The 27,532-nt window shown below is 47.0% G+C and overlaps 1 long non-coding RNA gene across 1 annotated transcript in view; it reads right to left on the bottom strand.

The window, feature by feature from the left end:
- The window catches only part of LOC132434947 (uncharacterized), a 160,824-nt gene that overhangs the window by 67,159 nt on the left and 66,133 nt on the right, over positions 1-27,532 (bottom strand). Inside the window, exon 3 of the long non-coding RNA XR_009521458.1 lies at positions 12,903-13,083. This is a non-coding gene — a long non-coding RNA (uncharacterized lncRNA). The remainder of the gene's footprint in view (positions 1-12,902; positions 13,084-27,532) is intronic.

The following is a 27,532-nucleotide window of genomic DNA, read 5'->3' on the forward strand; positions in this document are numbered from 1 at the left end:
CAAGCTGACCTGGCTGAGCTCTGTCTGGTGATGAGGAAAATGCCTCTATCTGTTTTCAAATATCTGGGGCTCGCTAAAGACCAACGCATTTTTTTGTTTAAAGTGTGTATAATTTGAGGGCAATTTGATCCATATGTTTCTGATTCTCTTGCACTTAAATCATCAAAATATTGATTTTTAAGAGCCATTTGATGTCTAAGGACCTTTTTAATAAGCTTTTAAAACTCTTTAAACCCAGAGACTGGAGCCGGTGCCAGGGCCCGGGCTGGCTGCTGGCTGGTCGCAGCCCCTCCCTGGGTTGTGATTACTTGGAGCTGAGTCTCACGCCCCCGCTGCAGGCCTCACCTCTGCCTGGACTCCCTGCCTCCCCCAGAACTAGCCAGGGGTTCCAGCTACAGCTTCTTGCTATCCTGACAGAGGGGCTCACCCCCCTTTCTTTTCACAGACCTCACTCATATTTCCTCAAAGCACCATTAAGACACAAACCAAGAGGAGCAAATAGGATTTTTAAAGCCTGCATAATATTTTGCTGTAGAACTATGCTACGATTTATTTAACCAATCCCTATTGAAGAACATTTAGGTCATTTCCAATTGTACACCTCGCTGCACATTTCTGATTATTTCCTTTGGATACGTTTCTAGAAGTGAAAATACTGGGTCAAAGAGTATGCACGCCCTTAATGCTCTTTCCACACATGTTGCCACATCATTTTTCCGAAAGATTACACCAATTTATACTTCCACAGGTCTCCCCTCCTGTACTCTTGAGAGGAACGCTCATTTTTATTCAAACAATGCTGTCCCATTTGAACACAGAGAAGCTCTCTCACACAGCACAGATCCAAGAAGGCTCTAAAACCAGAAGGCCTGCGTTTGAATTCCAGTTCTGCTATTTACTAATTGGAAAAGTTACTTATTCTTTCTGTGCCTGTTTTCCCAACTATAATTTGGGGCTAATAATGGCACCACCACATATGTTTATCATGGGGATTAAATGAGATCATGTATATAAACTTAAATAACTTGGTGTCTGATGCATAGTTGGGGTGAATAAATGATGGCTAATATTATTACTATACCTTAGCTATTCCTTCAACCCAGAATGCCCTTCTCTTTCTCACCTGTTTTTTTTTGAATTTTATTTATTTTTTTATACAGCAGGTTCTTATTAGTTATCTATTTTATACATATTAGTGTACATATGTCAATCCCAATCTCCCAATTCATCACCCCACCCCACCACTTTCCCCCCTGGGTGTCCATACGTCTGTTCTCTACATCTGTGTCTCTATTTCTGCCCTGCAAACCGGTTCGTCTGTACCATTTTTCTAGGTTCCACATATATGCGTTAATATACGGTATTTGTTTTTCTCTTTCTGACGTACTTCACTCTGTATGACAGTCTGTAGATCCATCCACGTCTCTACAAATGACCCAATATCGTTCCTTTTTATGGCTGAGTAATATTCCATTGTATATATGTACCACATCTTCCTTATCCATTTGTCTGTCGGTGGGCATTTGGGTTGCTTCCATGACCTGGCTATTGTAAATAGTGCTGCAATGAACATTGGGGTGCATGTGTCTTTTTGAATTACGGTTTTCTCTGGGTATATGCCCAGTAGTGGGATTGCTGGGTCATATGGTAGTTCTATTTTTAGCTTTTTAAGGAACCTCCATACTGTTCTCCATAGTGGCTGTATCAATTTACATTACCAACAACAGTGCAAGAGGGTTCCCCTTTCTCCACACCCTCTCCAGCATTTGTTGTTTGTAGATTTTCTGATGATGCCCATTCTAACTGGTGTGTCTTTCTCACCTTTTTGATGCCCTTTTTTCCCCCACTCACCTTTTTTGATTCACTCACTACCCGGGTCATTACTTGTCTCTACAGTTAGCTAAGTTCCATTTCAATTCAAATCAATTCAATTCCATCTCAAGAATTCTGGCATTGTGCAAGCCAGGGCCTGGGGAGCTGGGCAGACACATAAAATAGACCATCTCTGAGGTACAGGCGAAGATGTGCTCTTTGAGATTTACAGTAGCCCCCACCCCAGCACACTCCATTCCTCGTGCTTTGATCTCCTATAACACTTTGTGTCCATGAGGTCATTATGGAAGAGACTATGTACCGCTCTCCATCACAGCTTAACTGTGTGTGTGTTTGCATGTGCATGCATGTTCTTGTACACACGTGTTTGCATGTGTGTGTTTCTGTGGGCACGTGTGTGGGTGTGCATGCTTGTGTGTGCTTAGAGTTTAAGTTCCTGAGGTGCGAAGATAACATGGTGAGTTTCCTCTGACTTTTCCACAGATCTTACCCAAGGCAAGGCACAAAGCTGCTATTCAAGAAACACACGAATGAATGAATGAATGAACAACTGAACGAACGAACTAACGAAGGAACGAACCATAAACCCTAAACTGGCGCTCAGGCTGAGGATGTGGGAAGAGGGTTCCACTGGGAGTCAGGAGTTCTGCATTTGAAACGCGACAGGTCCTGTGTGACATGGGCAGGACTTGCCTCTCCTATTCCTCCGTGTTCATCCCTGACAATTGCAGGGATTGGATTAGATAGTTCTTCCCAGTTCGGAGGACGCTCTGAAGCCTCCATTCCCCAGCAGGCTCTGTTCCCAATTGTCAGCCCCACTCAGTCCCTCCAGACGCAGACTTCATCAGACCCATGAAGGCCCCAGTCCAGCTTGGGGAGGGCCTCATGCTCCCCTGCCTCATGAGGCTCAAGGATATTTTGTCTAAATTCTCCAGGAACAGAGAAAAAGCACAGAGGCTTTTGCTAAAACCCAATGAGCGGGTCTCTCTGAGGACAGGGATTAAGTTTGTCTCTGCTGATCTCCCCTCTAGTCGCCTCCCCTGTCTGGGAACCAGCTTCGTATTCTCTGGGGTTTATCCTCCCTCATATGGTTCCACTCCCTTTGTGTTACCCTTGTGCCATTTTCAGCCATCCCTTTGGAGCGCCTCTGCGAAGAATAGATCCCCAAAGAACAAAGCAAATTTTGGTCCAGGCTGGTTCGAAATGAAGTCCCCCTTCCTTCCATAATTGCAATTTGGGAAAGAAATGAGACCCTCCTGACTCCCTGGCCTGGGGTAACTCTGCCAGACCTCTCACCAGACCTAAAAGACCATCTCTACTGGCGAGGAACGGGACAGTCTCAGGGGCCCAGCTTCCCTTCATCCCAGCCCAGGACATTTCAGGCTCTGACAGAGCTGCTGGTGATGGGCTGGTGGCTTGATTCTTACAGGATTATCTGGATTTGGAGGGTCTCTCCGGGGTCAGCAAGTCTGGGAGGCTCGAGCCTAACTCCACACAGAAGAGGTAGGCAGAGGGGTCTCTATCTCTGAGTGACCCCTTCTGTCTCAGAACTGCCTCTGCTCAGGGAAAGAGGCCTGATGGCTCTCAAGGGTCTCACTTCCCCCACCTCACCCTTACCTCCCAGATATCACTTTTGGGCTATAAGGTGCTACTTCTGTTGACGAAACAACAACAGGAATGTGAGCTTTATGTAAAGAGTGGAGGGTGCTTTTGAATAATTGATGTGATATTTTTAATCCAAGTTTTAAAAATCCTAATGTTCCAAAAACAGAGGAAACACTGATGCTTCAATATTCAAACTGAACAATCTTTTACTTAAAAAAAATAAAGTCTTGGAGTTCATAACCCATTGGCGGGCTCTCAGAAAGCCCCTTTTAAAAAACATTTTTTGGCCGCGCAGCAAGCGGGATCTTAGTTCCCCGATCAGGGACTGAACCCAGGCCCACGGCAGTGGAAGCGCCAAGTCCTAACCACTGGACCACCAGGAAATTCCCAGAAAGCCCATTTTAATGACCTTGATTCTGACTCACCTTACTTAGAATATATGACTTTTATGCCCCTCTTTTGTACACACACACACACACACACACACACACGCAACACACTTGCTCTGTGATCCTGGGCAAGTTTCTCAATATCTCTGGGTCTCAGTTTACTAATTTATAAAATAAACATAATTTACCTAATAAAAGATTGGATAACTATGTCCAAGTTCCCTTCCAACTCTTGAATTCTATGATATCAAGGGAATTCTGAGCATGCAAACTTACTGCAGCAGCTGTATAACAAGCAAACTATTTTGCCCTGGATAATCCTCAGGGCATCCCTCCAGCCACGGGCTATGGATGGGGCAGAGCTGACTGAACTAGTGAGGGAGACAAAATACTGCTCATGCTTTCAAGAAACACCTCTGTGAGCTACCCGAGGGCAACACCACATCTACCTTGCTCACTGCTGAACTGCTGTCACCTAGCACAGGCTCCTGTACATAACAGCTACCCAAAACAGTCATTGAATAAACAAGGGAATTAACTAATTCATTAAGGCATGCATGCTGTGTCTCTTCCAGGATTCAAATAACTCTTTTCCCCCCAAATGCAAAAGTTTTTGTCACTAGAACACCTAAGATGAATTTTTTTCAGAGGATTCTAGACCAGATATTGGTAAATGTATAACATATTAAAACAGATCCAAAGTAATTCCTATGAAAAGCCTCCTCCCCCAAACGTAACCTGTGATGATACAAGCAAACAGATTTACTGACCCACTGCACCCAGGTAGAATGTTGCAGAGAGAATCCTGAAACGATGTCTCATTAGGAGAAGTGAGGCCACGGTTTTCATTTTTCTAGTAGAAGGTGGATATCAGAAGTGGAACCAGTATTTGGACTGATTATTTTCTTAAGGCAAAGGTCGGTTCAAGTGAGGTGAGGTGATGAGTGAAGAACAAAGTGTTACAGAAATCCAGACATGCTGTGGTGATAACTGCGTAATTGATGGGAGAGGGGTACTGGTTCTTATCCTCCAGACCCTCCCCTTTATGGCCATTCTCTGGCCAAACCAAAGGGTCAGCCACAAAAGCAGCCTCTATACCACTGTCAGGATGCTAGGCGACATTATCATCTCAGAAACAACAGTTTGGAGTTGGACAAATCTGGCCTCCCTGCTCCGTTCATCAGGTGATGAGTTGTTGGATCGTATGATGTGATTATACTTGTTCACCCACAGTCAAGACTCCGGAGAGTCTACACTCGGCCACCACCATGGACATGGAAATGAAAAGGGTGATGTTTAGGCTTTGTGGAATCCCAGGTTAAAAATCATGTCCTAGAGTCCATTTGGGTTTACCTTAGAGAGAAAGGTGGCCATCTCCTTCAGTTTCAAAATAGATTGTTATACCTAGTCAGTAATATTTATCCAGGTGTAACACAAAATGTTGACAATGGCACAGATAATTCCCTGGCCCTTTACAGAAAAAGTTTCTTGATTCCTGGTCTAAGGCACTATTATGATGGGCCATTTGGGTCATATTGTAAGTTCCCCAACCTGGCCACTGTAATTCCACACTATTCTTGGAGGGGTTCTACCATATTATAAAATATGCACAAGAATTTGGGTTACAATGAGACCCCTACAAAGAGTGGGCCTCTAGCCTATTGGAGAAGCAGACTTAGATTGAGATGACCCCACGTAAGTTAATGACAGTTGGCCAAATGAGCTGCTTCTGCACCTCCTGTCTCGGGCTCCCAACCAGAGGGTAGCTATCTCCAGCTGCAGTCCCTCAGCAAAAGAGGTGTTTGGAAATTTTGTCTCCCACATCTACCCTCTGGGACACGAACTCAGGATGGAGGCAAACATTTTCAGATGGAGAGCCAAGCTGAAGTTCATCCTCTGAAGGTCACCTTGGTCCTTGGGGCTGGTTTTGGCCATCGACTTATTGGTACTCATCTGCTGACTATGCTATGGCCATTTTTTCCCCTTAGAGACCAAGAAAGTTTATGACTAAACAGAACAAGACAAAGGTGAGATCAGATGAATAATGTCTAAATTGGAGAAAGCCCTTGTTCAGTTAGAGAAAGTTGTTCTGATAGAAGGAAAACTGACTTTTACTGATCTAGTGCAGCACGGGAGAACACTACACTGACAGTTCTTAAATGACCTCTTGTTTGGAGAAATGAATGCATTTTATTTTACTCCTCCTTGTGGGGCTCAGAAGCTCCTAGAGCAGGATATCAGAATAGGACACACGCTTAGACTGGTTAATTTCTTAAGGTGAGGGTCCGTGTATAAAAGGCAAGGTTCTAAGCAAAAAAAGGAAGTCTTGTACTAGTCACCAGGTCTTCTGATGTTGCTACCACACAACTGATGTGAACTTCTGGTTCTTACTGCCAGTCATTCTATAGTGATAATGGCTGTCACTTCTTGAGCCAGACAATGTAGACGGTTTACCTCTGTGTACCCTGTGCCAGACACTGTCCACATTCCATCTCATTTAAAGCTCACAACAACACTGTCAGGTTGGCATGATTCTTCTTTCCATTTGACAGAGGTGGAAACTGTAGCACTTGCCCAAAACGTAGCAGTTAGTAGGTGCCCAAGCCAAGGCTAGCTCTTTCTCTGCATCGGTGTCTCACTGCCTCTCCCGTGGGTGTGACCCGTGAACACTGAAGCCCTCATTCCCAGATTCCCCTTCTACTTGGTCTTCAAGTAGTGGAGATGCACCTCTCAAAGTCCCCATACCCAGCAGTCACACACCTTCACACTCAGAAGGCCTCTTCCCATTTCTCTCACTCAAAGTTCAAAGATAAAGCCATGTCAAACAATAATCACTTAAAGGGTGCTCAACCTCATTAGTCAAGCAGGAAATGCAAATGAAAACCAACCAAAATGAGATACGATCAAACTCCCACCAGACAGAATGGTTCAAATGAAAAGCACTGATAATAGCAAGTATTGACAAGAATACGGAGCAACTGGATCTTGTATAATGGCGGGAATGTAAACGGGTATAACTTCTTTAGAAACTGTTTAGCAGTGTCTGCTAAAACTAAACATATACCTTCCCAGATATAGATCCAACAGAATTGGGTACATGCTCAAAAGAGTGCTATTTCTAATAGCTAAAAACTAGGGATTACTCAAAATATCCATCAGTAGTAAAATGGATAAATATACTATATTCACAAAATGGAATACTATACAGCAGTGAGCATGAATGAACCACAACTCACATAACAACATGGATGAATATCAAACATAATATTGAACAAAGTCGTGCACACGAGAATATATACCATATGATTTCATTTATAGGAAATACCCAAACCGTTTTGATCAGCATAATGGTTACCCTTGGCAGGGGGATATAAAGACTGGAAGGGGGCGAAGAAAAGGGCTTCAGTAATGTTCTGTTTTTTGATTTGGGTGAACACAAGTGTGTTCCCTTTATGAAAATTCATTGAGCTCTACTCATAATTTGTACCCTATTCCGAATGCATGTTATACGTAAAACTGAGAGCTTAAAACAGATGAAGGCGACTTCCCCGGCAGCCCAGTGGTTAAGACTGTGCGCTTCCACGGCAGGGGGCGCGGGTTCAATCCCTGGTCGCGGAACTAAGATCAACAGGCCGCGCGGCACAGCCAAACAAAAGACAAACAAACAAAAAAATAAAGGTATATAGCCTCTTCTTTCCATCCCACTCCATCCATCTTCACCCAGTAAAGTCCATTTTCAAGGGGAAGGAGTTACAAATCCAGAGGGCCTGTGTCTGAAATGCCATGTTCATTGGTCCCTGGGATGGAGGTTCCCAGGTTCTGAATACCCTGCCCACCCCAGTGTGCAAAGTGTGCACACTCTGCAGTGCACACTTTGGTCTTGCACCATGAAGATGACAGACTGGAAGTAATGGGGCTTTTAGAGCCAGATAGACCCCAGCTCTGCTACTTACCTATATGGGGCATTGGGCAAGTCCCTCCCTCTCTCCAAGCCCCTATTCCCTTATCTTCAAACAGAACAGTAGCACATGCTGTTCGTTGTCTACCCCAAAATCATTCCTTCCCACTTCTCTGCTTCCCACTACAGCTGAGCACCCCCGTTGCGTGACTTCCTAGCCTCTCAGGTTGCTAGATCAAGAGCGTGTGACCCTTCGAAATGCAGCATGGGAGGGCACTTGTGTTCTTGATTGGCACACTGTTGTGCCAACCTGGAACTCTGGCTCTGGACAACTGGAGGGACAGAGAGGCCCTGGGTGGCCTGTGAGGCTCAGGGCGCAGGCTCTCCTGAGGGGCTTGAGAGGCTCAGCTCCCTCCACTAGAACTGAGAGGTGAGAGAGCTTTTTCCAGACTGCAGGCCAAGTCCCAGAGGAGGATGAGGAACCAGGCCTATTGCATCCAACTGTGAGTTGTTCAGAAGTGCCTTCTTATGTCATTTTCAATAAGTATTTGTACAATGCCTACGAGTGCCAGGTACCCTACTGTGTGCTGGGGACACAGTGGTAGACAAGACAGATAGGTTCCCTGCCTATCCAATGGCCACAGCAGTTCCAATGAACACAGACTTCCCAACTTTCTAAATCACTGTGAGCATAACTGTCACCATATTCCCACCTCTGTGTTTTGAAATCCATCAATAATCCAAGGACACTCCCACAGTCCCTGGCTTGATGTTGCTCAAGATGAATTGTTTTGCAGGAAAGTGAATATTTATTGAGCATCTTCTACGTGTAAGACTTGTAAGACTTGTAAGACTTGTAAGACTGTGTAAGACTTGGTTCTATAAACATGAGGTCCATTTTCACCCCTCAGGGAGCTTACATTCTGGGGTGGTTGGAAGAGGACAAATGTTTGATCTGAGTAACACAAGTTATCATGCCTGAAGGAACCATAGGGAAGGTCCAGAGCAGCTGCGTCTGCTTTGGGGATGAGGTGACCCTAAAGGTGGTAGGATTCCATCAGGCAGAAAAGGATAGGAGATGACCCACAAGAACAAGTTAAGGGGCAATGCCCAAATGGGGAAAAAAAACAAGCTGAGGATGGGGATAGGAATCAAACTGGCCTAGAGATGTGGTTTGCAACCTGATCGGAAGACCTTAAATACTAAGCCAAAGAATTTGGACTGCATCCTATGGGCAAAGGGGCATTTCAGGCCAGGAAGTAATGTGACAGACCCAGTGCTGTGGGAAGATTACTTTGACATCTGTGATGGAGATGATTAAGGAGGAGGAGACCCTGGAAGCAGCAAACTGAGGCCTGAGCAGCTTCAGAGCTTTCAGAGAGGGGCTCACACCCTCCGGGTTTGATTCCTGGCTCAGTTGCTCTGCTAAGACTGAGCACATCCTGCTGTGGAAGACTGCTGGTTGCCTCTCAATATCCACTTCCCTCTCTCTCCTTTCTAACAAAATCTTGAGTTTGTCTGGGGCAGCAAAATTCCCTGTTAAAAATATTCACCTCCTCCAAATCTAGCTGAAGATGTCCATATTTCTGGCCAATGAGGCATACAAAGAATTTTATAGTGGGGCTTCTGGAAAGGTTCTGTTTTCTTGATAAAAAGACATTGATCCAGCCAGCACACATTTTTTCCTTACCCACTTCTTCCAGCCTGGAACTCAGTTGTGAAGCCTGGAAGTGGTGCAGCCATTTGTGACCATGAGGATAAAAGCTACCAGTCAAGGATGGCAGAGCAGGAAGAGAGCAGGAGTCTTGATTCTTAATGACTTTCGTGAACAGCTGTACCAACCTGGACTGCCTATCTCTAGCCTTCCTATTATGTAAGAAAAATAACTGTTTAACTTGTTTAAGGTTTCTCTTAAGCAGCCAAATGTAATTCCTAACTGATATACATGGCTACCCTGAATGCCTCACTTTCTCCCTCTTTTCATGATCTCACAGCCTGGCACAGGAATGGATTATCCATCGACCACGTGCTTTTCAGAAGCTGCCCACAAGAACAGCTGAAGAGGCCCTCAGTCTATACTGCCCCCTCGGTCCCAACTCTCTCAGCCTTGCAGGGCCTCCCTAGCTTGCCTGGATCTTCCAGAGACCAGAAGGCAATGCCAGCTGGGACAGCCCCAGGAGATCTCCAGCTGTGAATCTAAGGCAAGAGTCCTAGACCAGCAGTCAGAAGTCCTGGGATGCCGGGCCACCTCTGCTACTAATCAGGACATGACCTTGACCCAGTCACTCCCAATGCCCTTGGGCCTCAGTCACCCTATCTTGGGAATGTGGGGACTGAGCTAGGTCAAAGTTTTCAAAGTATGCATCAATTAGTTTGCATTTAACTGTAAATAATAAAAGCAAGCAAAAAATGAACAGCAAAAAATCAAAACCAAAAAGATAGTGTATTCAAACAGGCTTAAACAATGAAGAAAGTTATCATCTGATAAAGTCCAGAGACAGGACCACTCCAGGGCTGGTATGGTCAGCTGCCCACCAATGTCGTCAGGCGCTCTGCAGTTCTCCATGAATTAGCTTTGCCCCTGATCTGGCTTTCTTCAGGGGCACAGGTTGGCTACCACAGTACCAGGCAGCACAACCAAGGCACACCCCTAGCCAAGAATGAAGTGGATCCATCTTTCTTGTGTTTGATTTTTAGGAGCAAGAAGTTTTTCCCACAAGGCCCTATCAGACTTCCTTTTACCACTCACTGGCCAGAAGTGCCCCTTTCCAACCCATCACAGAAAAGGAAAGATGGGATTGCCATCTGGTCTGAACGTATTCCGGAGAGCCAACCATGACCAGTGCAGAAAGGGAGCCCTCTTCTCTAAAGAAATACCACATGACCCCATGAGGCAGAGCAGATAAAAGCAGAGGCCCTTGGAATGAAGTTAGGAATGGGAAGAAGGCTAGCCCCACTCCTACTGTCCTCAAAGTCCCAGTCACAGAACCCTGGAGCCCTTAACACCAGTTTGAAAGCCACTGGGCTTGATCTCTAAGGCAGCTTCTCACTCCAACACCCCATGGGTCTCTGCTTCTATGATTCATGGCTCTAGCAGAACGGGGTCAATAAGAAAGGGGAAACTACCCACATCCCCTGAGGTCACCCTGAAGACGGGTCCAGTCAAAGGGCCTGGGGGCTTCTAGCCTGGCTGCAGCTAGGAAAACTCTATAGATTGTGTTGTACACTCATCATAGTGACGCACACTCATACAACCGTTTCCAGTTTGCAGGCACACATAATCTCATCCAGTCTAAGAAGCTGCCTTATGAGTAGCGTATGGCGCAGATGGCTCTAAACGAGAGCCACAGAGGTGGGGAAACCGAGGCATAAAACAAGGAGGGCCTTGGCTCGCAAAGCCAGGGTCTGGAAGAGCCTAGCTGGAACCACAGGCTGCCAATTTGGCCTAAGGGTGAGTGACGCTCCTGGGAAATTGAGGATACAAGGAAAAAAGACATAGGCATGACGGCAAGGCCCCAGATCACGGAGGCACGGGCTTGCTGGCTGGGTGATTGGGTCTCTCAGTCTCTCTGAGCCCCACTCCCCTCAGGGTCACTGGGAGGATGGGGCGGAGCCCTGTGAAGGGTTGTTTAAAAGAGCTGTGGGATCTTCCAGGCTGAGGCTGCAGACAGCTTGGGGAGGGCAAGCTCTGTTTCCTTACTTCAGACTATACCTGAAGGAAGACTGGGCCCCAACCACAGACTGCCACCCTGTGCCTGCCACCTCCTCCTGGGCACTTCCCCCACTCCCTGGAGGCAGACGGCTGCTGAGGGCGCTCCCCACAAGCCGGCTCATTAAAGATTTGCTCTGTCAAGCAGCAATCAAAATAAACAGACCAGCCTGAAAGCCAGGGAACTAAAAACCAATTAAGAGGGAATGGAGATGGAAGGAGGGGTGGAAACAGGAGGGGAAAAGAGGCCGGGGCTTTCCAAAGACTCAGTTCCCATGGCAGCCAGCTTCCAAAATAGTCTGGGAATGAAAAATAATGAAAACCACAGCGGAGAGAAAAGCGATCCTGGCAGAAGAGTCCCGACCTCGGGATTGGCTAAATCCCCTTGCTCCTGGCTCCCAGAGGGCGCCTCGTGGGTCAGAGCACCGGTGACCTGTCCCTCGCCACCACCACCCCCCCGCCCACCCGTTCCTCGTTCCCTCTCAAGGCTGTGAATGGTGCAGACCCTTGCAGGCCCTGCTGCCAAGGCCCCAGGGTGAGGGAGCCACAGTCAACACCTGCCCCACAGGGAAACTGTGATGGAGACGGGGAGGGCTAGGGACAAGACCGGAAGGGGAAGTTCAGGTCTGCCAGCCTGGTTTCAGAGGACTTCCTGGAGGAAGTGACATTCAGACTGAGATCTGAAGTAAGAGCTGGCCAAGAAATGAACAGAAGGAAGAGCGCCTCAGGAAGAGAGAAGAGGAATAGAAAAGGCCCGGGAGTGGAGGAGCAGAAGAGAGAGAAACACCAGAAGTTGGGTAGGGCTGACAGTTATTGAGCTGGGCATGCTCTGTGGCAAGCTGAGTGCTTTTTATGCACTGAATCCTGAGTGGTGAGAACCACAGCAGGCTGTGACTCCCAGATTTTGTGAAGGTGGTGGAGCCAGGATCCCAGCCCACATCTGCGGACACTACACCTGCCCCCTTTCCCCTCTGCCTGGAGCCGGGCCTTCCGGGGAGCCCCCAGTTCCCTGCCCCTTCTCCTACCCGGGTGACAGGGGACCCTGCATGGCATTTCTAGCGTCACTTCCTAATGATATCTCCAAGGAGGCCCCTCAGCCCACCAGGAGGCATCACCCGAGGCATCACCGTTTAACCATCTCCAGACCCCCTTGTGGTCTGGTTTCTGTTTCATTGGTGAGGCAACAGGAAAGCTGAGATCCTATTAAGCTCACTTGCAGTTGCCAAAAAGGAATAACGGCCAAGATTAAGTTAACCCTTTCACACTCCCTCGCTTCCTGAGCCACAGAAATAAGAGCCCTGAACCATATTACCATCAAGGGAAGCAACACCTCAGCCCCAGAGGAACGGGTTCCCAGGCCCAGAGGGACACCTGGTCTCCCCAGGAGGCCGGACCGCCCGGGAGCCTGTTCTGCACCAGCGTAAGCAATGGCGTGATAACGGGCAGTGCCCTGCCCAACAGCACTTACTCAGTGGACGGGCTCCCAGTTGGGAAGCAGGACGGCGCTAACTGGACCTGGGTCTTCCAAACAGGAAGAGGCGAGGTGAAGGCTGTGGAGTTCAGTGGCAGCTCTTAGGCTCTGATTTTTCACTCTCTTTCCAGGAAGCCAAGCCAGCACCAAGTGGGAGTCCACTGGAAACGGGGTGCACCTGAGAAGGCAAAAGCACAGCCATCAGATCCCAACTTAGTGTCCTCTGAAGTCTCTGAGCAGGACAAGGGGAACGTGGGCCAAGGAAAGAGCACTGGACTCAATGTCCAGAAAGCTGGCTTTGAGTAGAGTACCTGTCCTGTCCTCGTGGTGAATGAAGCATAGACTTTGTAATCAGAGCCCCCCAGGCATCAACCTTAGTTCCATCATCTGGTAGCTGTGTGATCATGGGCAGATGACTCCTTCTGAGCCTTGGGTCTCCTCAACAGTAAATGGGCATAATAATACTGACCCCATAGGGAGGGTCTCTATAAGGGTGACAAAAGGTGCCAGAGTGCCCAGTGTAAGCTGGGGGTGGAGTAGGAACTCACTAGCATTCCTTCCTCCCCTAAGCCTCAGCTTCACCACTGGTAAAATGGGGTACCAACTCTCCTAGGTTAAGTGTGCAAAGCGCTCGGAAAACTGCAAAGGCCTATGGATTCGTGCAAGGGGCCTCTGGCTGGGGAAGATGCTGAATCCCTCCCTTACCAGCCCACGCTACCCTCAGCATTTCTCTCACCTGCCATCAGCCGTAAGGCCTTCCTTACCCTGCACAGCCCCTTCCTGGGTGGCCTTGAGGAGTCTCTGGGGCCACAGAGTTAAAAGAACATTTATGGGGCAAATATAAGAAACTCCCAGCAAGTATAAGAAATCGGGATTATGATGCACCCCCGCTCCCTGGCTTCCCACTTATTGTGGAAGGAGATGGGGCCCGCACACAGAAGGTGATCCTCCTGAAGTCATGGCTTGTAAGTGTCTGGGTTTGGAACCCCAGGGCTGTCCCACTCCGAGGCCATTGCTCCTGCCCCATCCACACCCCCAGTTCACTGGCTGAATGACTCCCAGGCCTGAGGGGTCTGTCCAGGGCCAGCACAGGAGCCTCCTGAGACCTGGGGTGGGTCCCTCTGCCTCTGGGTGCCGAGAGTGGTCACCCTTCCGCCAACGGGAGACAGTGACGTGCTGAGTTACCACCAGCTTCCTCGCTGGCCGAGGGCTGCCCGGAAGTAGCCCACAACGTGATGGGAAGGACAGCCTGCCCGGGAGGTGGTGACCCTCAGCCCCGGGTTTGAATCTGCACTCAGCTGTGCAAACTTGCACAACCCTGAACCTCTCTGGCTCTCAGTCACCTCAGCAGTACATCTGTAAATCCAGGAAAAACGTGCCCCATCTCACAGGCTGTGGGAAGATTGGAATGAGATGACTGACAGGTGTTGAAAACAGACAAACCTTGTTGTCTTTCGTAATTAGCACACTCATTATTTGTTTGTGTTTCTAAGCAGCAGATTCACTAAGTGGGTTAAACAGCTTCTCACTCCCCACTCCTTGGGCATCCCCATCCTGTTGACACTAGTCCTCTTTGTGCACCAACAGTGAGAAGATGAACCCGTGCCCGAGTCAGAACATCCCGGTGGAGCAGAGTCGACTGCTTATCTCAAGGGCTGGCTGTGCTGACCCTGAGACGAACTGAGCTGAGAGAAGCCACGTGTGGTTCCTCCATCTGACTCTCATAAATTAATAAGATGACGCGTCAGGTCAGTAGCCACCTGACACATTTGCGAGGGGCACGGGGCTCGCCCTTTACAGACAGAATCCTAGGAGCACCACATCACAGCCCTGTGATGGAGCAGTGACTGACTTATTTCCTCCCTCCCTCCCTCCCTCCCCCACTTCCTTCCTTCCCTCAGATTTCCACCTTTGATCCCTAAAGCCACATTTCCAGGCAGTCCCAGGGCTGTGCCAGGGGAGGAGGGACTGCTGGCCTCAGGGCCCCCATCCTGGGCAGGCAGGAAGGGCCCAGCCATCTGAGAGGACCCAGGGGAACTGACCCAGTCAGAGCAGCAAAGGGAACAGAGCAGGGGCAGAGATCTGGGGCTCAGAGAAGGCGTTTGCTTGGAGATTTGGGGCACCAGGCCAAGTAGGGAAGCCCTTCTGCCTGGATGTCCATGAAGGAACGTTTCCCAGCCAGCCCCACAGATCCACACCTCGAAAGCTAATGCCAGAGGCTCCCGCAGCAAGGCCTGGGGCACCAGAGGCGCACAGTCAAGGAGTTATCAAACCAAACCAACCAGGCAGTTAGATGAAAAGGCAGCCTCCGCCAGCATCAGAGGAAATCAGGGGAAGCACCCAGACAGCTGGGCCAGGTCTTGAGGAAGAAGCAGGGAGTCAGAGAAAGCCCAGAGCAGCTGAGAGGGAGGCTCTGGCCCCGAGAAGCTGGATTCTGGGGCTGAGGGGAAGCCCCTCATCCTGGGGGGCTCCGAGGAACACATGTCCCCTAGGCTCTAGGTGGCTGCACTCCCATGTCCCCGGGGGCCACAGAGAGATATGCTCAGCCACTGGGCTCAAGGGGACCCTGTGTTTCTCATGGGTCATCCATTCAACTCTCACAGCCAACCCCATGAGGCAGGAATCATCATGCCCAGTTAAATCCAAAGAGTCTGCAGCTCAGAGAGGTTAACTAACTCACTGAGTCACACAGCGTCCTTGTCAGGTTCACCTGGCCGCAAAGACTCTACATACTTACTGTTTGACGGGTTAAAATCATTAACCAGTGACTGTTCCCAGCCTCCCTCTTCCCCTCTCCTGCTAAAGGGACTCCGGCCGACCTACCTCCTTGCCTCTCCTTCCCACCCTTGAAGTCATCCCTGCCGGGGAAGGTGGTTCCCTGGGCCTTTGAAAAGCAGAAATTGGAAGAAAAGGGGAAAGGAGAGAAAGGTCCGAGAGGCACTGGGTGGCTTTGAGGTGGAATTATGGGGAGAGGAGAAAGCTGTGTCCTGAGGAGGCACAGAGGTGGAGAGATGTGTGGGCTCAGAAGTACCCGCTTCCGTGACTGAGAAATCCAAGGACAGAACTGAAGTTCTAGTGACATAATGTTTGGCTTCTGAACTCTGTTCTCTTGAACCAACACTACTGAGGCTGGCCCCCATGAATCACAGATGTGGAAGCATCTCATTTGTAAGAAGAGAGGAGGAAAGGAAAGGGAATTGGGACTGAGGCAAGGCAGAGACCAGCCTCCTCTCACAGCATCTTTGCTTTCTTTTGTGTGGTGTTCTCCTCTGGGCACTCACCACTTGCTTTGTTCACTTTTAGTTTCTGCTCCGGTATGACTTCGGTTAGCACACAGCCCACCATGGCCACCTGCAGCATCTCTTCAGTGCTTTTCTAGAATGATGACAATTCTGTTTCCCACTGTGAACTATTTCATTGTACTCATGTTTCCTGGTTCAAAAATCATTTTCCCACAATTAGGTCTCTTTTTGACGGTTTTATTTATCTTTAAAGCTTAACCTTCAGCTGTTCTTTTTTTTTTAATTTTATTTATTTGATTTATTTATTTTTGGCTGTGTTGGGTCTTCATTGCTGTGCGCTGGCTTTCTCCAGTTGCGGCGAACGAGGTGCCACTCCTTGCTGCGGTGCGCGGGCTTCTCATTGCGGTGGCTTCTCTTGTTGCGAAGCACGGGCTCTAGGTGCACAGGCTTCAGTAGTTGTGGCTTGCGGGCTCTAGAGCGCAGGCTCAGTAGTTGTGGCGCATGGGCTCAGTTGCTCCACGGCATGTGGGACCTTCCCGGACCAGGGCTCGAACCCGTGTCCCCTGCATTGGCAGGAGGATTCTTAACCACTACGCCACCAGGGAAGCCCCCTTCAGTGGTTCTTGATGCATCGTTGTGGTCTCGTTTTGTAGCTCCATTATCAAGTCTAGGGCTTGTGAATCTATAGAACTGTATGTTGATCCTTCAAAAATTCACAGACATAACTGGTTTATTGAAGAGTCTCAACTTAGTGGGAAATGAACACAAAAATGGCTTTATGTCTTCTATCCTCCCCTATCTATACTATGACAAATTCCTTTTCTCATTGGTTAAAGGCTCCCTTAACTATAACTCGGTCCAACCCAACTATAACTTGGTCCAACCCATACATTTTAGTCTTCTTGAGTTTCCAGGACAATCTGGTTCTGTTCATCAAGACGCATTTCTGCTTATTGGTTTGTTTCTTCTCCTCCTCCCTTTCCCAGGAGAGGCCAGAGCTGTAGCCCCAGTTAGTTGCAATGGAGAAGGGATCTGATCTGATCTTCACACACTTTCCCCCACCTCCTCCTAGGTCCAGGTCATCCAGCGTTTGGGACAAAGAGAAGGAGGTGGAAAAGGGCACACATCTTCTAACTCGTTCAGGCTGAAGTCCTCTCCAGGTTGGTTGCCTCTGCTAATTATTTAGTTAAGCCAAATGACCTCTGGCGCCTCCAGTGCAGCAGGCATCCACGGGCTGGCTCTCCCATGGGATGCAAGAAGCAAAGGGCCATTTGCTGCTGGTACTTCTCACTCAGCAGGCAGCCTGCTGCGGGGGAAGGAGGGGGCAGGCAGTGAGGGGGGGCGTTGGTGGGGAGGAGATAGGAGGAAGGGAGAAAGGGGAAGACAGGAGGGGGTAACGGTAAAGAACTCAAGACCAGCTGCCTTATCCTTATCCGGCAACCACTAAACCCACAGGAAACTCGGGAACCCTGGCTTTGCCAAATAGCGGGAGAGCCGCTGCTCCATCTCCACTCTGCCAGCCAGCCCTCTCTCCCGCTCGCGTCACACAGGGGCGGACCAGAAACTCCCTTCTCCCATTTTGTGGGCCCCTTCAAAATATAAAAAGACTTTTGCAAGCACCTCCAAAAGATTTTTTTTTTAACTTTCTGCAAAGAGATTTAAATGTGGGCAAATGATTTTTGAACCATTTTGAACCATCCAGGAGACATAAATAATGGGTCCTTTAAGAAAGGATCTCTTGCATAGAGAACAGACTTGTGGTTGCCAAGGCGGGTGGGTGAGGGATGGACTGGGAGTTTGGGATTAGAAGATGCAAACTATTATATATAGAATGAATAAACAACAAGGTCCTACTGTGTAGCACAGGGAACTATATTCGATATCCTGTGATAAACCATAATGGAAAAGAATATGAAAAAGAATGTACATATATATGTATAACTGAATCACTTTGCTGTACAGCAGAAATTAACACAACATTGTAAATCAACTGTACTTCAATTAAAAAAAACAGTAATGGGCCTCTTGGTGTCCCCCTTTTTTGGCTTTAAGGAAGAGAAAGGACTCCCTTTCCCTCTCCATTAGAAGGGGAAGAATGGCCTCTCCCGTTATGAGAGCTGCATACTTCCCCCAAAGCCACCAATTCCCAGCTTTCTCCCAGCCCTCTTCTACCAATCGAGGGGTTGGGACTTCCACCCAGGGGCCCAGGCAACTGCAGGAGTTCCATCTGTATAAGGTGAATGTGTCTGCATACAAGGAAATGGTGCGCGAGACAAGACTGCCAACCAAGTTGCAGAGCGGATAGCTTTGCCCAAAGAGGTATGTGCTGAATCCCGTTGGCATTTTAAACTGGCAGGCCAATTATTTGTTTCTGTCTGGACTGAATGTGCCTTCATGAGGGGCTGTGGATAACTGTGATCACATGAAACTGTCAGACAAGCTCATCTGGACAACCTAGGGGCAGGTCAGAGTGAATTATCGTGCTTCACAGTACTTTTGAAGAAAGGCAGCTTTACTGCTTTTATGTAGATACAGTAATGGGAACCAGGTGTGACTGCTTCAAGGACCAGCTAAGAATGAGTTGTAGCCAGCAAAGCAGTTGTCTATATGTGAATGATGTGACTTTAAATGTCTTGTGTGACTGTCTCTCCTAACATCGTTGTCTATCTTTTTGTACTTCCATGAAGAAAGGCTGGCTAAGCAAAGGTTAACCTCTTCCCAGCAACATCCAAATTATTCCAAACCTCAGATGACCACCTCCCGAAAATCAAAGATGTTTGCCTGAGCTGGCAGCTCATGAGGAAGCTTGCGTTTCACAGCAGGAAGAGGAGTTTAGCCAAAATTTCCACATTGAGACAACCTTGATCCCAGCCCTAACCCATCTCAAAACGAGTATCTCCAGACTTGGGTGCTTAGTAATACGAGATGAACTTAGCTGAGTTGAAATATCAAGAGGAGAAAGAGGGAAAGCTGAAGGTTCCCCTATGGGACCAGACCTGGACCAGATCCAGAAAAAGGTACTGAAATCGTGAATCATTTCAATTCAGTGACTACTCTGTATCTGATTCTTTTTGGGGGGATGCTCTGATGAACAAGCCATGGTCCATGTCCTCCAGGAAAATTGAATCTTGTAGTTGAGAAGGGACATCCGTCATAACAGCGGCACAAGGCAAAGTGAAGGAGATGCAACAGGACAGAAATAAACAGCATTCCACAGTGGGGCAGAAGAACCACAAGAGGCCCTATGAAGGAGAAAACTTCTGAGGTCAGCTTTAAAGCTAAGTTTTTATTTAAAAAAAAAACTAAACTGATAACGGACACATAAATGAGTATCATTAGAGCACAATTATTTGAAGAACAGTTTGGCAATATCTCCTACAGTTGAGGATATGCATTCCATCACCCAGTAATTACACATCCAGGTATATACGGTAGAAGACTCTCCCACGTGGGCTAGAGGAGACACCCACAAAGATATTCAACACCACTTTCTATGTGATGTCAAAAAACTAGAAATGACCTAAATGTCCACTAATAGATACAAGGATGAATAAATGGAGGTATATGCATACAATGGAAAACTATACAGAGGTTGAAGTGAATGTTCTAGAGCTTCATGTATCCATATGGAAAAATTAGAAAATTTTGTTCAAAGCATTTAAGGATATCTCTGATCAATCATGAGTCGGTCGCTAGGCTGACCCAGCAGAGACTTCAATGGCTGCACATACAGGAAATACGGCTTTTATGGAATTAGTCCAGCAAAGTCACTAAGCAAGCCGATAGCAACAGCAAACAACAAACCCTTCAAGGAAAGGAGAATCTGATTTCCAGACTTGCCATGTTACATCATCTACGCCTAGACACATCATAGCCAAACTGTCGAAAGATAAGAAGAGAATCTTGAACACAGCAAGAGAAAAAACAAACAAACAAAACTCATCATATACAAGAAACTGTCAATCAAGAATTTTCTATCCAGCAGGACTATCCTTCAGAAATGAAGGAGAAATTAAGACATTCCCAGATAAACAAATACAACAGAAGTCACAATAAATGTACATGAGCCAACCTAGCCAGATTGTTAAATTGGATGTTTTTAATCTAGCTATACGCTATTTACAAGAGACACACTAAAATATATGGACCCAGAAAGTGTGAAGTAAAGGGATGAAGTTAAAATATAACAAAAAATAATCACGGGAAGAAAGCTGGTATAGTAATATCAATATCAGATAAAAGAGATTTTAAGGCAAAAGGCATAATTAGGAATAAAGAGGATCGATACGTAATAATGAAAGGGAATTCACTAGGAAAGATAGAAGATTTTTTAATGTGTAGACACCTAACAACATGACTGCAAAATATATAAAGTTTGACAGAATTACAAAAAAGGAACCAACGTTTCTACAATCGCAGCAGATCTCTCTATAACTGAGAGAGCAAAGAGATACTATTAGTAATGATTTAAATTAACAATCTTAACGTAATGGACAAATATAGAACACTTCACTCGGTCATTATATTCTTTTTTTTCTTGGAATACTTATAAAGACTGACCGTGTATTATGCACAAACTAGAAATTAGAAATTGACAGCAAGAAATTACTTTTAAGACATTATTTTGTAAATTGATAAACACATTCCTAAATAACTCAAGTGTTAAAGAAGAAATTATAATGGAAATGAGAAAATCTTTAGAACCTAACAATAATTAACGTAACGACATTTCTAAATTTCTTGATGCATCTACAGGGATGTTAGAGAGAAAATCCGCATTTTCACTTACGGCTTATGTAAGAAAAGTCAAGGCTACGACTTAGAGTTAATTGTCCAGCTCAAGTTAGGGAGGAGGGAAACAACAAAGTAAACCCAAATAATGAAGAAGGAAAGAAATAATAAGGATGAGAACAGAGATTAATGAAATAGAAAATGGACATAGCAAGTAACAATAAAACCAAAAACCTGGTTCTCTGAAAAGACTGCTAAAGGAGACAAATCTCTGGCAAAGTCGATCAATGTAAAAAGAGTGAAGGTACAAATGAACACTGGTGGAGCCAAGCTGCCACACCAACCATGAACACCCATCTTGAGGATGTTACGTACTTTCTGTTAAAATAGCTTTCTATCTTGTTTAAGCCATTGTCACTTTGAATGTCTGTTTCTTGCAATCAAACCTAATCCTAACCAACACAGAGGGCTCATCCAGGCCCGGGCTGAATCTGGGCATCCCAACTAGGCTGGGCAGGATGGAGGATGGTGGGAGACAGTGATCAGGCAAAGGAGGGGTGGCAGGTCAGGCGGTAGCCAAGTTGGGTTGAGGTGGCAGCTGGGACAGTGGCCGGCAGGACAAGCGGTAACCACACTATGTGGCAGACTGCCAAGCCAGCTTCCAAGAGCCTCCTGGCTTCCCAGGTGAGCTCACCCCTGAGCTGACTCTTGGGGCCCAGACCCACAGGGCAGGTCTGGTTCCTCTGGGACAGGGGCCATATACCAGACTTTTACTTGCAAGTCTCAGGAAGCCCGACTCAAACTGGTTTAAACAATAAAGACAATGTATTCATTCACTCATTTGGCTTAGTTCAATTCAATGGCTCAAACTACGATTCCAAAGACCCACCACGCTGGCCCCACATGGTCTCATGCTACCCACCCTCCAACAGCTCCAGATTCTTCTCTAGTGAGAGAAAAATAGCTTCAGCAGTCCCAGACCTCCCATCCATACCCCACACCATCCAGGGAGAAAGATTTCCTTTCCTAGGACCTCCCTTAGTCTAGTGATTAGTGCTCTCTCATTGGCCAAAATTAGGTCACGTGCCTTTCTCTAAGCCAATCAACTTGCTGATTGACTTCAGCCAATCAGGACCCACCACTGGAGCTGCTGCTCAGCTGAGTAACCTGGACAATTTACTGAGCCTTGCTCTCCTCATGTTTCATAGAGGATGTTAATAATACCTAACTCGTAGTGTTTTCAGACATTATAAATAAAATGAGAATTTAGCCAGCACAGTGCACGATACTCTCTGCATTTGATCAATGGTAGCCATTAATAGATATTAGCACTGGAACTTCCCTGGTGGTCCAGAGGTCAAGACTCTGTGCTCCCATTGCAGGGGGCCCGGGTTCGATTCCTGGTCAGGGAACTAGATCCCGCATGCCACAACTAAAGATCCCACACTTGGCAATGAAGATCCCATGTGCCTCAACTAAGACCCAGCACAGCCAAATAAATAAATATATATATTTTAAAAATAGCTATTAGCACTAATACTAAAAACTGGGGCTCCATTCTCAAACCTGGAGTGAGAAAGTTGAGCTAGGGGTTTCAGTTTGAAATAAGTGTCAGTCTGGGGCTTGTTCCTGAGAAGAGGGACTGGTATCAACACTAAACTTGACCCCCAGCCCTAGGAGGTAAACTGAGGCAGTATGCCCATAGTACAGCTGAAAGCGCAGGGATCCAGGGAGGTCCACAGTTCCCCCTGACCCTCAGCAACCCCAAGAATGAAGAGGCAGAGGTGACTCTGCCCAAACATGACTCTCCTCCCATTTTGTGACCTCCCTGGGGATCATGCAGGCCCCTGGGGTGGGGCTGTCCCATTAAATGGCCACACTCAAAGTGAGAGGAGCAGGAAGGCTGCAGATCCCCCCTCTGGCTCAGCTCATGGTGGGTGACAGGGTCATATGCCCTGACAGGCCTTTACCCAGGGAGAAAAATCTTTCTAATAGCCCAGAAGAATGCCCTAATCTGACATCTCGTTTAGCAGATTATTGGGCCTGGCTTTGATCTCTACTGGGCATAATGAGTGCACCTCTTGGGCCAATCAGCAGTCATTAATTAGCAGAGTGGCCTGCAGCTGGGCCTGCCCGGGAATTGGGGCCCTAGGCTTGCGAATTGGGAGTTGAGAGTGATGTTTGTGAGCAAGTCAGACCTGGAGTGAAGCTACGGGATAGATCTGGGTCACCAGGACCAGCCCCGGGGTCTCTCTGGGAAAGTGCTCTAAGCTGGGCCTTCACATGACACATGTGATACACCAGGGACTGGGCAGCGAGCAACGGCCCCCACTCCCTGCAGTGCATCACCCGACAGTAAGAATACAGCACCGACTCAGCACAAAACAGACGTGTGTGACACCACAGCACAGCACCAGGACGTGCAGGCAGACAGCAGAAACCACCTGGTTCTGCATCTGGCCCTCTCCTAGAGGTCAGACCCTGCCTCTCTGACTTATTGACTCTTGACTCCCACTTCTCTCTCTTCTTGGGTCCCCAGCATCCACGCATGTGGATGGGAGCTGACAGGCAAGAGAGTTGGTTCTGCGTCTTGTGGTTTCATCGTCTCTAAGAGTAGCGGGACTCAGTCCTGCCTTAGGATTGGGGTTTCAACAGGGACGTGACTGGGAACACAGATGAGGAGGAACCACACTGGTGTTCCTGGGTCAGAGGGCCTGGCGGCAAAGGGCGGGGGTGCATGCTCTAGGCTTAGCATAGGAAGAGCTGGATTTATATGCCATCCTCTGCCATTCACTAAACAGCCACATGACCTTCGGGTAAGTCCCCTTAACTTCTCTGCGCTTTGTCCTTTGTGTCAGGACAAGGTTATTTTTCCACATGGTGGTTGCAGTATGGGCTATACTTAGTTTTTTAATAAAACCAAAATACAGAATTACTTAATACATGTATTTTAAGTGTTCAGAATTATTAATAAATTTCTAAATCAGTCAAACTAAACATTAAATTTATTTTAATTTCAAAATTAATAAACAGATAAAACGTGAAGTAAAACATTCATTTATAGACATATAAACATTAAACTTAATATTAATTCAGAATAAATCATTAGGAGACAAACATTTTAAAATAAATAATTATTCAAATAATTATTATTATTCAAAGGATAAACAAGAAATGTAATTACCTATGAAAATTAAATATTATTTGATCTTTTTAATACAATCCTGAAAAAAAAATTGTGTCATTGTTAAGGCAAGCACGTCTGTGTGCAAATTTTCCCCATTGTTGTGAGTGCTCTTTCTGATTCTACACCATTCAGGGCAACAGTGAGGAGAGAGTTATAACTAACACCAAATTCTTCTTTTGATATCATCATAAGGGGAAAAAAAAAATCTATCTCTTGTTTAATAAATTTTTAATTTTTAATTTGTTTATAGCTCTTTGTTTCTTTCTGGCAGAAATGGGCAGAGACTGAGGCCTTTTTTTTGATAGTAAGCATTCACTTTCATTTTTTTAAACGAAAGCCTCCTTTACTCTCATCAGGTATAGAAGGAGACTCCCACACCATCGGCTGTATTCCTTTCAATGCTCTTGTCCTCTTTGAAGTAGAACTAGAGCTTCAGAAGAAGCTTTGCTGTGTTGATTAGCGTTTTCTTTCTCCTCTTGAGAATTATGGAAATGTAAAAACAAAAATGCTTTCTAAATGAGTCTCCCTTTGTTCTATTTGGAATTTTAATGTAGCATAGAACTCTCTGGGTGGTTTCAAGACAAATTACTCTGATCTTAGATTTTTAAAAAAAATATGAACTAATAGCATTACACTAAAAAACAACTGGTGTGTGATACATTAAAAACCCACACAGAGAGACCAATAAAAACTGGCTTTGTCCCGTGCACAGCAACAAAGACCCAATGCAGCCAAAAATAAATAAATTAAATAAATAAATTTTTAAAAAACACAAAAACCTGGCTTTGCAATGGCTTGTTCCAAATAGATCGTTTCCAAACCTTTTCTACTGTCAGGATCCTTTATTGAGGGACCTGAATGTAGAAAACCAGCAAAAGCAGGTGTCCTGGAACCAAGTGGATGCAAGGGCTCAGAGCCACTCCCCCTCCCTCACACCCCCTACACACACTCACACACATCAGCATGACGAAGGGGATAATGGCCAAAATGCCCCAGTGGACGGTAGCCCAACATTTTTGGGAGTCTTTAGACCTCTATCTAGAACCTTTCCATCCCTGAACCTTGATGAGCAGGCATGTCCTGTCTCATTCACTCCAGCCAGATGGCTGATGCCATCTTCTTCCAGGCCTCACAGCCCTTCCTGACTTCCAGGGTTTGGGTTCAGATTTCATGAGAATTGCTAGTTCTTCATCATCCTCATCACCTGATCCTCTCCTCCTTCCTCTATCATTGTCATCACCTCAATCACTCCTTGCTCCTTGCCCCGCCCCCTGCAGCCTTCCAGCTCCTCGATGGCACAGATGGCCCTAAGACGGCGCATCCATGGACACACACACACACACGTACACACACCATCCACAAGTCTGCACAGGACCTCCTGGAGCTCCTGACTTAGAGATGAGAGAAGGGCTTGGCAGCCCTGCCTGGCTCCCTCCATCTGCCCTTGTGCATTTATTTATTTATTCAACTCATTCTTTTTTTTTTTTTTTTTTTTGTGGTACGCGGGCCTCTCACTGTTGTGGCCTCTCCCGTTGCGGAGCACAGGCTCTGGACGCGCAGGCTCAGCGGCCATGGCTCAGGGGCCCAGCCGCTCCACGGCATGTGGGATCCTCCCGGACCGGGGCACGAACCCGTGTCCCCTGCATCGGCCAGCGGACTCCCAACCACTGTGCCACCAGGGAAGCCCTCAACTCATTCTTCTGATAAAAGTTTATTAAGCCCCACTCTATACCAGCTGCTGTGCTAGCTTCTGGGATTACAGTGGTGAGAGAGACAAACAAGGTTCCTGTCCTCACGGAGCTTACAGTCTACTCAGGGAGATGAACATTAAAGAAATAATCATTCAACAGACATACTTGATAACAATGGTGTAAGAATGTCTTCCACTCCCTGTGGTCCTCCGCACTGCCTGCAGACACACATGGAGAGAGATCTAAGGGCCTTTAGGGTACCAACTCACTCACCTCCTACCTTCAGGAAGTTCTGACAGCCTGAGAAGCCTTGCAAAAGAGTCCAGCTGTTCCAGCAGGTCCTCCTGGGCCACAGGAAAGACGTGGACAGTGGCCGAGTCCACTAGGCCCCTCCCCAGCCCTGCTTCCTGACTCAGGGCATCCTCAGGGCAGGGGAGAGAGGGGCGCTCCCTCACCCCATACCCACAGACAAATGTCAGCAGCACCGAAATGGATCCAAGTTTTGTGGGGCCTGAAACTTATACAACTTAGAGAGCCGTCTTTAAGAAACCAAAAACAAAATACAAAAGTAGGGTAAAAGTGAAAATTTATTTCTTTAAAATGCTTCTCATTCTTTTCTAGAAGTCCCATCACTCACTCATTTTGTAAAAAGCTGCGAAATACACAAAAAACAGAAAAATGATATTTTAATAAATTCCCTCAGCGACACATCCTCTACATTTTGGGCTGTATGTTCTCTTTGCCTCTTCATACGGCGCACTTTCTATACAGAGTATAGAATGGTCTTTCCTCCTAATATAGTTGAGCGAACTATGCACTTTGTTATTCAGAATTTAGGAACGTTTATTTCAGCTTCTCAACCAATGTCATGTGAATTTTTAGGACTGTTGTCAGTCGGGTAAACCCTTAACAAGTTTCATATATGAGCTGTAAGATTAAAAGAACTTTCCACAGACTAGCCTCCGGCTCCGTACATTTCAAATCTTATTTCCCTACCACTTCCCACAGCTTCCTGTCCTGAGAGCCATAGGACACGTTCTCATTGCATCACACCAGGTGAGTCAGCACCACAGGAAGTAGTTGAATTCCTGGAAACCATGCCTCCCCCAATAACTGTAACGAGACACAGAAGTGACCAAGAGCCACATTCATGAAACACTATATACATATATCGCATCCCACATAAACACCCGCCCATTCGCCCACACTAAACGCATCCCCAACTCAAGTTTCCCTAAGCTGGATCCCAAAAATGCCCACAGCTATTCCAACACCACCTAACAGGAGGGAAAATGTGACAGGGGGAAAGTCAGGGGGAAAAGAAACAGCAGCCTTCAATGACTGTGGTCGAAATAACACACTTTTTCAAGTTTTTACAAAAATATGAGACCGTGTGAAAGCATCGCCAGGGCCCCTCCCGAGGCCTTGGAAGGACCCAACAAATGAGGGGCCCAGTACGGCTCTGCAAAGGGGGAGCAGCCCTTGGAGATGAAAGAGGTGAGGAGAAGGGTAATTACTGAGGCGGGGGCCTCGGGCTGCAGCCGCTGGCACAATTATCTCAACAAGTTAAATTAGCCCCAGATAAACCTGTACCTAATAAACCTGGGCTGCTCCTGCCTGGAGCCTCCAGAAGGAAGGAGGACTTCAAAGCCCAAGGCCGGGTCATCAGAGGCAGTTGTCTCCCCCCAGGCCCCAGGCCCCAGGCTTGTCCATGGGCTGTAGGCCAAGGCAGGGCCTGAACCCCGCCCTCACATGCCCAGCACCCAGCTCACACAG

Source organism: Delphinus delphis, chromosome 12 (assembly GCF_949987515.2).
Source record: "Delphinus delphis chromosome 12, mDelDel1.2, whole genome shotgun sequence".
NCBI classification, from domain to species: domain Eukaryota; kingdom Metazoa; phylum Chordata; class Mammalia; order Artiodactyla; family Delphinidae; genus Delphinus; species Delphinus delphis.